We start from the raw sequence: 11,319 nt of genomic DNA on the forward strand, positions 1-11,319 counted from the left end.
TTTCTGGCAAAATCCCAAAAACACACAAATAAAACTAAAACTCCACACACAGAGACAATGCTCTGTTTCCTCTCCACAAGATCTTTTGTGCACAGGGAATCTTTTTAAAATAAAATGACTGAAGACAGAGTATTGCACTACCATAAAATGATTTCTATTCAAAAATATATTGCCTCATACATATTCATCCTCTTTTACTGAGAGGGATTTACCAAAAACAACATTCAACCAACAAAAAACAAACTCTGTCTCCTCCTGAGAATTTACTTTGCTGGGTAAAATTCTCATTTACATTCACTGCTGTGAAAACATTTTACTTACTAGTGTAAAAATCTTCTTTTACATACTGCCGTAAAAAGAATTTACACATGCTTACAAAAGGAAATTATATGCCTCCCCTGCTTGCGGTGTTTTACTTTTCTTCATCACCAGTTAACAAAAACACATGCATATTTCATATGCACTCCTCTGCTTTTCCTTTATGCACTGCTGTGCATTCATATCTTTTCAAAAACAATCTTTCGCTGCAGCGAGCTTCTGGTTCCTCCCATGTATAAAATGTATTACAATGCTATGTAAAACACGCGATTTTTCTTCACTCAAAAAAAAAGTCAACTCCTTCATTACATAACGCACGAGCTATTACTTTGCGTATACATTATATCAAAATGACCATACCTCCGTGCATATAAAAAAAATTAAAATTTAAAACTCCTACCTATTCTCTACGGTAACAATTAATGCATTAAGTTATTATTGGCGGTCAACCAACATTGAACTTTACTCCACGCAAGCCTTTTAATGCACCTCGTATGCAGGTTTGATTGATGAACGACGGAGAGTGAAGGATTAAATCGGACGGCTGGAATGGATATCGGGAGGCATTACATGACTGAACGATAGCACCCAAGATTGTCAGACTTGCTTATGTATGGGGAGAGCCACGCGTCTGCACCATATTGTATCGGGCTCAAATATACGGAAAATGTCTTTGCCGGAAAGTGGTCCGAGAAATCTCAGGCGGGTTTGGCGAACGGTTTCTGGCGATATACGTCTGCGTTGAAATTACATATTCAACAGGTTTTGGGTTTGTAATTAGAAAACACATGGAAGAAACATCCTATGCTGTTATAGGAAATATAGACTAACCCGCCAAGAAGGAACTAAAGCGTCCATAAATTTGCATCTAGAAGCATAAACTTGGAAGGGGACTCTAAATGCAACCGGGATCAATTAAGGAATCAAGAATCTTTCATGAATCATTGGAGGTTGGAGCCCATCCATCATGGCACTCGAGAGCATTTGAGAGGCATGGAAACCCCTTGATCAAATTAATCATCACTGGAGAAGGAAACACAGAGCGGAGCACAATGAGTGGTCTAATGCGTAAAGTCGATGACAAGGAGATATTTAAGATGTACGCCTTAGTATCCCCACATGATCTACACAGGCTCCCGAGCTTCTTTTTCAGGACGAAAAAGCATGATGTATTTATATAAGAAAAAGCATGATGTATTTATATAAGAAATATAAACAGGCATGAAAGAAAGTACAATCATTTTGAAGGTGGCATCTGACTCATATAGCCCATATAGTGCTATTCCCTCCACAGAAAATAACATTTAGATCATATAGGTTTGACATATTAAGACATGGAAGGATAAAAACCAAAAAAGACAATATAATGCCATGAAAGCAGCAGATAATTAAGCTAATAGCCATCATCAAAACTCATAAAGAGGCAGAGGAGAGACACTGAAGAATGATCCTGCAGCCACAAAAACAAAACGAAGAGACAGCATCATATGTAATGGAACTCTACTCGCATGTTGTGCTTCTCTTGACATAATATTGTCCATCTCTGTCTCTGTTTGAGCGAGTGTTTTGTGATTGTTATCATGCAGGATCCTATCTAGGTTTCCTTCCTTAGTGTATTAGCGAACGATTGAATCTTCCTCTTTCCTCTAGGCATCTGTTTAGATCTTGGAAGCAACCCTTCCTTATTGGTACTTGAGATAGAATTTTATCATTCGCTGCCAACAAACAGAACGATACCACTCCTAGCTAGATTTTTGGGAGCTATACATACCCTCTTCTTGAGCTCCTCATTTGACAAAACCCAATCTTGACATGATTGCTAGGTCTCCCTCCTTTACTGGGCATCTGTCCTGTTTCTTTAGCTTTCCAACAAATTCTGTATCATCCATATTTATAAAATCACCTCTCTTTCCAAGTTCAACATTGATGATTTTGACTTGCCTTGATTTCAAAGACATGGAGCATTGCTCCAACACTTTTCATTTTAGCTTTATTTAAAAACGTCGAGAAGTGGTTGCGGATAAGGGTGGCAACTGGATAGCTGATTTCAAATTTTGGGAGATTCCAAGATAGCTGATTAGATCAATATTAGAGTGTAATTTGGGAGATTCCAAGATAGCTGCCTAGATCAATAGCAACGTGTAAATCTCCAGAATCATATCATTTCCCCAATCTTCTTGGAAAGGATCAAGCAACTAAAAGAAAATTTCAACACGCATATGTAGAGTTCAATCTTTCCGCTGGTGAGCATCCTAAGCAAGCTTTATCCGTTTGGACAGGTGTGGTCAGCTTCCTAAGCAACCTTTATCTGTTTGGACAGGTGTGGTTTTACCACATAGGGAGGGGAGCGGCCTATCATGTTAACACCCAATGAGGAGACTAGCCACAGCAACCGGCCTAAAACTGCAGCACAGATGCTGATAAATCTTTTTTGGTTTTTTCCATGGGGAAGATCTGGATCCAGGTTTTTGTTAGAGGAGCCTATATGGCAAAATCCGTTTGATGTGTGAAGTAATTGGTCTTTCTGGAGGAAGAACAAGAAGCAGTATTATAGCCCTTTTGGGTTAGGCTTTGACATTGACACACCTTTTTCTCAATGCTCGGCGCATCGCAATGTATGTTAAAATTTCGATTTGAAACAGTAAATATACAATCCATATTCAAATTCAAATTTCGATTTAAAACAGTAAATATACAATCGATATTCAACTTCCTGTTTCAAATACTAAATATACAATATATATATACAAATTTCTATTTCAAATAGGAATCAGAAATATCGTGTTTTTTTCCTTGAAAAGGATTAGGAGCAGAAACACTGCGTCCCCTTAACACGGAAAACACATCATGACGATCCAAAAATTTACTAGGAAAATGAAAACAAACAAGAAACGTTTGCTTTGCTGTGAAACTTTTCGAGTTACAGTGTACAAATAAATAAATTGCAGCATTGCTCCCAGGGGAGAGGGCTGACCAAGTAGACTAGGGTTGAGCGACAAGTGTAGGAAGCAATATTGAATTTTTACTCTAAATTGTAATTAGTTCACGATAGAAAACAGAACAGATTCCAACACCGGTATCACTCTAAAACCAAAATAATATAATAGATTGGAACACAGGTATCAATCTATGAATGGAAGCACCGGTATCACTCTAAAACCAGAATAATATAATAGATTGGAACACATGTATCAATCTATGAATGGAAGTAACTAACTGCTGCACAAGGCATGGCGTTCATGGTGTTGGTACCCTCTCACGCGGCAACCTAACAATAACGAACAATGTTCCCTCAACCATTCAAGGATTTTGAGTTGGTTTCCTCTGGCCACGCAGTTGTCTCGATTTTATACAGTAACCAGATGATAGATCACGTCCACATAGCTGTCGCATTTCGTTTTTAGTAACCAGATGTTAGATCACGACAGATGTTAGGACACGTCCGAGTAGCTGTCGCCTTTCGTTTTTAGTATTGTGTGGAGGCCGCGCGAACGCGAGCCTCCGCTGCCACAAATTATGACGTGCACTCTCCTCAATGGGAGATGCTAGGTAAACCCCCCTCCCAAGTGCAATGGAGGTGGCCTTCCTAGGCCATCGACCTCCCTGATCATCGATTGACCCCGCCCACGTAAGTATGTTTTGTTACTTACCATCTTCCCCTTCTATACCCATTCCTCTCATCGCTCTCGTCCACGCTTTGCATGTGGGATATAGCCTTACCTCTATTAATATCCAATCAATTGTTCCCTCTCTAATTTCCTACTTCATTATTATTATATTCAATATATGGCACTCATTTCTAGTAACATGCTAGTGTTGGTGTTTATTATTGTGGATGTGTGTCTTTCTACACAATAATTCTTGGGGCATGATGTGTGCCTTTCTGCACAGTAATCCTTCCGGCTCGATATGCGCCTATCTACACAGTGTTTCTTGGGGCTAGCGCGAGATCTTGGTAACTTTAGCCCCAATGCTTTGAGCAATCGGTGGGACCATCTGCCAAAGGCATGTTGTCAATAGGGAGATCACATGTTCAAATCAAGGTGAGTCCCTTAGAGTTATTAGTAACTCTTACGATTAGTGGTTCGCGCCAATCCTCATCCAGATGTTATGGCGCACAAGGGGGATCCTCCAAAGGCTTCCTTCATCTTTACACACACACACGCAGAAGTAACTCCATAGGAGACAGCGCCGACACAATCGACAGTGAACCAAAAAGCAAAGTAGTCTAAAGCCAAAGGAGGGAAGAAGATAAGAAAGAAAAAAATAAAATAAAATAAATCCAAAGTCAACTAGGGATAACGTTTTTACGAATTTTACACTTCGACAGGAGCAAGCGGGAAAAGTTGTTGTGATTCTCGACCCTGCAGATCCTTCCAATTTAGAGATTGAAGAATTTTATAAGACAATCATCCAGGATTGGAACAAGAGAACAAGGGCAGTAAAACGAAACACCCTCCTCGATTCCCATTTACTGGGCAGAAATGGTAGAACACCAATGCCTCAAACTTTGCTGCAATCGTGATGGGTAGCAATTTCCCTAGGCATAAATGTAAAGGACATGAACTATTTCAAACGTGTGTTTCCTTCAAAGACTAATCACTCTACGCTCGTGACCTCGAGTTCCAATGACTGGGGCCCTCCTCCTCGGGAATAAACAACTTCAGAAGCTCATCGTGACGATCCTCAAACTTTCCCCTCTGCCTTATCCGACATTTTTTCGCACCCCAAAACTTTTGAAGTTGATTGGTTGCGTCAACAACCGCAAGGTGATTGTTTTCATTCACCGCGGCGGCACCCATAATTTTATCCATAGAAGAGTGGCGGAAGAAACCAATTGTTATGTCCATGTCGTGCATGGATTTCGTTCAAGTTAGTCGTTTTTAGTGGGGTCACTTAAAATTGCTCAAATTTGGTAGTAATCCACTTGAAATAATTGTGGTGACTAACTTGTCTAGTCGTGTAGTCACTAATCTCTCATTTTGTAAGTCAGTGAAGTGTGGAGGGCGATGCGAAAATGTAAAACTTCATATCATAGGCTAGTAGCTCAAATCTCACATGTTTGTTTTTGAAATGGGTCACTGCCACACAATGCCCGATGTCGAATGATCACATACTTTGGGCCATGTTACAATGGACTTTAAGGAATTATACATGATCTTTGATAAGGAAGGGCATGAGCACGCACTCAAAGGGATTAATTTTGACTCCCTCGAAATCATCAACTCTCGTCGTATGGAGAAGCTATTGGAGAGGGGCCACTCCAATTTCATTGCCCAATTCAATGTCGTACGGGTTGTGAGTGGTCCCCCACAAGAGATTCCCAATGATTTGCATATGATACTAATTAAACATCGATAGGTATTTGAAACGCCATGTGCATTGCCACCTTCATGTGGTGGCCATGACCATGGCATCCTATGGGTTCTAGGTGGTCAACCACCCAATATGTGTCCCGGTAGACACCCATTTGCATAGAAGAATGAAATAGAAAATGATCATTCATGAACTATCAGAGATTGGAGTCATACATCCCAATAAGATCCCTTCCGCACTAACCGTGGTCTTGGTATTTGAGAATGAAGTTAGTTGGCGCACGTGCCTTGGCTTTTGGGCTCCCAACCAGTTGATCCCCAAAGACAAATTTGCCAGACTGGTTATCAACGATCTCTTAAATGAGCTTCATGGAGACGAATTCTTCGTTGAAGTGAGCCTTTACTTAGGATACCACCAAACACAGATGAAGGAAATGGACATCCCTAAAACAACCTTTCACACACATGAATGCCATTATGATTTTTTAGTGATACCCTTTTGACTTTGTAGTGCTTCATCCACCTTTAGGAGCCTCATGAACACGATTTTATGAACCTTCCCGTGCACTTTTGTGCTCGAATTCTTTAATGATATCTTGATCTACAACAAAACTTGGGACTCCCATGTGGAACATGTTGATACGCCCTGTAACTCCTTGAAGGCCACCAGTTGATCCTTATACATTCTGGAAAATATGTCTTTGGGGCTTCAAAGGTCAAATACTTCTACCACGGTGTCAACGGGAAGGCCCCGCAAGTGGACCCAAGGAAAGTTGTAGCTACATAGGGTTGGCAACAGACTAAGACTTCGAAGGGCTTGCACCGCTTCCTCGAACTAACATGCTACTAAAGAAAGTTTGTGAATAACTATGGTAACCACCTTAACAACCGTGTTAAAAACAAACGCATCTGTATGGAATAACGTTGCCGAGCAGAGCTTTTTAGCTTTAGATTAAGTCGCAAGCACTGCACCCATTTTAGTAGTGCACGATTTCACTAAGAATTTTGCCCTGGAATGCGGTGCATCACGTAGGGGTCGGGGAGCTATGTTGACGCAGTTGACGTAAATTTGGGTGAACCCATCTGTGAGAAAGAGATGATGGCCGTCTTTCATGTAGTTGAGACTTGGAACACATATCTTATCAGGAGGCGTTTCCAAATCAAGATCATCATCATAGTTTGAAGTATTTTTGGACCGTACATTATCATGCATGGGGCAACACAAATGGGTCACTAAGATGGATTGGTGTGATTATGAGATCGTAGACAAGAAAGGCAATGTGAATCCATCCCACAACAGCACAGTGAGCAGCACACCCCTGGGAAAGGGGTAAGTGGCAACAAACGAATACATGGATCATAAGGCTCTGATTCTCACAAAGAACTCCCAGCAACTACAAAAGAGAGTCAAATGGTGTATTGTAACATCCACACAAAACACTGGCGGTTGGCGAAAAGTGGTAAAAGAGAAAGGTAGAAAAGAATAGATTAGTTTGTTGGATGATTTTCTATAGATCTTGAGAAATCGGGATCTGGTCATTATGCATATGCTCTTTAGCGTCTACAACCTGTGATTTTTCTCATTATGAATAAAATTACGATTTTTCCTTGGGGAAAATTAAAGGCAATGTGAAGTCTGCTTTATTGTTGAATTATGAGGAGAAAGGAAATCATTACCGAATTGGTTGGTTAAAGGTTGTCAAGAATGGTTGGTAACCGACACAATGGCTCGACCCATGCAACTATTTTAGGAGGGTCCCAATCCTCCCAAGGGATATACATGGAAACAAGATACCTCCAAGTACAAAGGGTGCGTCCTTTTGGTGCAAAATTCCGCTTTGAAACAACGAGTCTTAATGGAGCCACATTCATCTCTTACCATGGTCACTTTGGTTATAGCACACCTATGAAGGAGCTATGCGCTCTTTCTTCAGGGAAGGGATGGAATCACACATCTTGTTAAAGGAAAATGGGTGAGATAATGAGGATCGTTGGGGTAGTACGACCACTGCCAATATTGGCCAATATCTGGACCGAAATCTCCATGGATTTCATAATGGGACTTCTGAAAGCATATAACAAATCGATCATCACGATGTTTGTCAGCCACCTTTCCAAATGTGCACGCTTTTGTACCCTATCACACCCACCCATGCCTTCTACAATTATCCATGTTTTCATGGACCCAATTTTCAAGTTACATTGCATGTCCGCTTCCATTGTGTCGAATCGAGATCCCACATTCGCTGACAAATTTATATACGAGCAGTTTGAACTTTAGGTTATACGCTCGGAAATGAGCATCGATTATCAACCTCAAATCGATGGCCAAGCAAAGGTGGTCAATAAGTGCCTGGAAACTTATCCAAGATGCTTCGCTTCAAATAGATAACACCAATGAGCAAAGTGGTTGCCCCTCACAGAATGGTGGTTTAATGCCTCTTAGCATGGCGCTACCAAAATAACACCTTATGAAGTTGTCTATTGCAAAAAACTACTAGTAGTGGCTTCATATTTACAAAGCACATCGGAACTCCCTGAACCGGATTGCACATACAAATGCTTCGCACCAAAGTTGCTATTCTCCACACACTTAAGGACAATTTGGTTCTAGCTCAAAAGATGGCACGAAACAAAAAGCCGACTTACATCGCTCCGAGAAGGGGACTAGGTGTTTCTTCACGTTCAACCCTATAAATAAACAGCTCTCAAATACAGAGGCTCTCACTAAAATTCTAGGGACCCTATTAGACCCTCAGGTAGATTGGACAAGTTTCTTGCAGATTGGTTCTTGCAACCCACTTCAAGATACATGTCGTGTTTCACGTGCCTTGTTTGAAGATGAAAGTGTGATTGGACCGAAAATTGCAAAATAGTCCATTGGAACTTGATGAAGAAGGGTCCATTTGGATATAGCCAGAAGTAGTATTGGCCACCATATAATGTCGACTATGCTACCACATCGTTTGAGATGTACATATCCAATGGAAAGATATGCAGCCAAAAGATGGCACATAGGAATAAACAACGGTTTTGCAGTGGTTTTTATGCCTCCAACCTTAAGGACAATGTTGCATCTAAAGGAGGGCGACATGTTAGGGTATTGTCCCAACCTACCTACATTAGGGGTACTTAGGAGTTAGTCAACTCAAGTATGAGGCCAACTTTGTCTAATAAGGCCCATAAGATAGTTTATGAGTAGTTACTTAATCTAAAAGAGTCGTGCTTACCAAATATGAAACATTGGGTGGTTGGAACTCATTAATGACGGGACCATAAGTAGTTATGGTTTTGTCATTAAGAATTTATTAATAGCATTGAAATGCTTTCTTGAATTGATATTGTAATTGGAGCTCTGCTCATAATAGGTTACCTGCTCAAACACGGTAATGAAAATTACTCTCCCTTTTGGAAATCGTCGATACGAGGGTTATATTTTGTCGGCTCAATCTCCTTTTCACTTGTATATGCTATTTTGCATTTATGTTTCTACAAACAACCTGTTCATCTCTCAATTTCAAGGGTTGACGATTATTACAAGCACACTAGTTTAGGTCGACAATTTTAATAGGGATGCCATCCACGAATATGGGGAAGCATCTCTTCGATATTCCATCGAGTTATACGCATACATGTATGTATGTATATAACCTTGTCAACACATTGGAGGGTTGCTCTCTCTCTATCTCTCTAGACGCAAACACACACATATAGCCGTAGCCATGTTTTACTAACCATTACTGATATGCATGTTTTTTGGTATATTATTGAACTTATTCTTTATATAATTACTTGAGAAATGTGTAATTAATATGAATATGTGATATTATCAATAGAAACAATAACTACCAATAATTATATTTACATTGAAGGCGTTTATAAGGGGGAGTTTCTCTCGCAGGTTTCGACGTTTGTCCAAAGCTTATAAGAGTAAGCCATGTGTCTATAATTTATTGTATTTTTTTAACAATTTCATGGCGCGAGAGATGTGGTCATCTTATGGCTTCAGCCCTGCTCGTCAGCGAGATATTCATGTAGTAATTTGTATTCTTGTATACCATCACCCTTAATCTTTGACGCACTGCTAACCTCTCAAAGACGAGCAAAAGTAGGCATCGCAGATAAGTCACGGCGTAGGCATGTGGTAAATTTGCAATTGAAATCGGCGTGGGTTTGGCTCGCCACTTTCATCATTGCCAGGGCACTGGGAGATTCTCGTGAATTTTTGGCACCTTCCAGCGATGAAACAACATGCACAACATCCATTTTCCTGGGAATCGATGTGATTTTTCAGGAAGAACATTCATTGGAGGCTCTAATTCTTCTTCAGAAGTCTATGTTGGAGAAACAATGGGGCCTTTCTCTTGATTTACCCAAATCAAGAGAGATTAGATCTTCAGAGCACCATGAGAAAGTGGAAGTCGTCTGTTGAGGGAAACCATCTGCTCGGTAGCATCGACTAGCTGCAAGAAGCAAATCAACTCAGAATTTGGTTCAAATAAAATACCTCCATCAGAAAATAACTGAAAGAAAGCAAGAACGTGTGTCTCTGAAAGTAGAATCGCTGCAACATTAGATGTTGGATTATATGAAGAGCATGCTAAATAAAGATTTGCTTACACAGGAACAGGTTGTACGCCTTTCAAACGTAATACAAACTGGCCTTTCTTTAAAGATACGCACATCAAGGTTTGTCGATATTTCTGAACCCGCTCTGTATAGTTAGGATTACTTGTGCACTCCCTTGAAAATAAAGATAAATTTGGATAGGAGAATTGCAAACTTGAAGCTTAAGTTGGAATCTGTGAGTCCCTGTTGTTCTTCATCTATTCATTTACAGGTCTTACTACTTGTTTTCTTTTTGTAAGTTCGGCAATGGTGAGGCGACATCATGGTCATGTCCAAGATTAACACCTAAATAGGGTGGGGAATTGAATCAGTGACTTAACATCTAGGAGTGCCTTAACAGCGCACCCGATCACCGTCTATCCAATACCCCGTGGACACGAGTCATACTACTTAGTCAGACTTGGTCCAACTTTGAACCATCCAAATTGATGTATGCAATGGTTTTGTGCAATTTGATCATTAACTATTCTGAGTCCAGACTAGGACCAAGAAAGCTAAAAATTGTTTAAGCTATACTCAAGTAGGATGTGTTCTTGTGAGTTGTCACTTTTTCTGCCTCCATAAAGAGGAAAACTTGCTATTTTCAGTGCAGCTGAAAGGACCAATTAATCACTCCTTGATTTATAGCTTCATAGGTCTAAACCTTTCTTCTTGCTTCAGATAATTTGGACACTAATCATATTCAATTAACCCTATAGTTATAAGGAAACTATCTTTCAACAATGCAGTATGAAAAAAAGGAAAACCACAATCCGTGAATTGGAAAATAAAGAAAGACTTTGAAATGATTTTGATGCAACAAGAAGATATCAACTGTAACCATGAGAATTGTAGGATTTTGAAATGATTGTAACACAAACAGTTAATATCAAAGTATAACATGTAATTAAAGGTTCTTCTAAAAATGGCTAACAAGATGGAGCCACTTGTACAAGGCCACTGTACCTTTGGAAATTGGTCAAGGATCTTGGTGACGTTGTATAAAAACATGGCAGAATCATACATTTGTCAAAAGGCACATGTACAGTTCTACAGTGGCACTAAAACCAAATCCATG

The 11,319-nt window shown here is 40.0% G+C and overlaps 1 non-coding gene across 1 annotated transcript; it reads right to left on the reverse strand.

Moving 5' to 3' along the window:
- Positions 1 to 3,794: 3,794 nt before the first annotated feature.
- LOC149267048 (U1 spliceosomal RNA) lies at positions 3,795 to 3,954 on the reverse strand. Its single transcript, XR_016261352.1, has one exon. It is a non-coding gene; the product is annotated as a U1 spliceosomal RNA (small nuclear RNA).
- Positions 3,955 to 11,319: the final 7,365 nt, after the last annotated feature.

This window comes from Pinus tabuliformis, chromosome 6, assembly GCF_031772625.1.
Source record: "Pinus tabuliformis cultivar Carrire ecotype Pingquan chromosome 6, CPIR1, whole genome shotgun sequence".
NCBI lineage: Eukaryota > Viridiplantae > Streptophyta > Pinopsida > Pinales > Pinaceae > Pinus > Pinus tabuliformis.